The sequence below is a fragment of the Carlito syrichta genome, unplaced genomic scaffold, assembly GCF_000164805.1.
Source record: "Carlito syrichta isolate Samal-C Ts95f unplaced genomic scaffold, Tarsius_syrichta-2.0.1 Scaffold309649, whole genome shotgun sequence".
Classification (NCBI taxonomy): Eukaryota; Metazoa; Chordata; class Mammalia; order Primates; family Tarsiidae; genus Carlito; species Carlito syrichta.
The window spans coordinates 104916-105423 of record NW_007253745.1 but is presented as its reverse complement, the minus strand read 5'-3'; the positions used below and the strand labels follow the sequence as shown (position 1 = coordinate 105423).

The 508-nt window shown below is 63.0% G+C and overlaps 1 protein-coding gene across 1 annotated transcript in view; it reads left to right on the top strand.

The window, feature by feature from the left end:
* The window catches only part of EPHX1 (epoxide hydrolase 1), a 69055-nt gene that overhangs the window by 67515 nt on the left and 1032 nt on the right, over nt 1-508 (top strand). The gene's annotated exons all lie outside the window — the stretch shown is intronic.

Sequence of the window (508 nt, the reverse complement as noted above, 5' to 3'; positions counted from 1 at the left end):
CCCCCCAACCCCCCCCCCCCCCCCCCCCACCTCGCTCAGGAAGCTGGTCTGGTGTGGCACTGTTAGTTCTAGAATTTCCAAATCCCCACTAGAGACCTCGGGTGGCAGCAAAGGGAAAGGGGCACCAAGGTGGGGAGTCAGAGGCTGCCCCATGCCCCTGCCTGGATGACCCTCCCGGAGAAGAGAGGACCCTGACCGAGATGGAACCCTGGGTCTGTCTTTCATGGTTCCCCAGGCCCTTGACCCCTGTGGAGGGCAGAGGGTGCAGGGCCGCAGCCTCACCCTCCCTGGGGTCTGCCTCTTCCAGGATAAAAGTCTACGTGCCCACCGGCTTTGCCGCCTTCCCTTGCGAGTTAATGCACTTCCCGGAAAAGTGGGTGAGGCGTAAGTACCCGAAACTCATCTCCTATTCCTACATGGCCCGCGGGGGCCACTTTGCCGCCTTCGAGGAGCCGGAGCTGCTCGCCCAGGACATCCGCAAGTTCGTGTCGGTGCTGCAGCGGCAGTG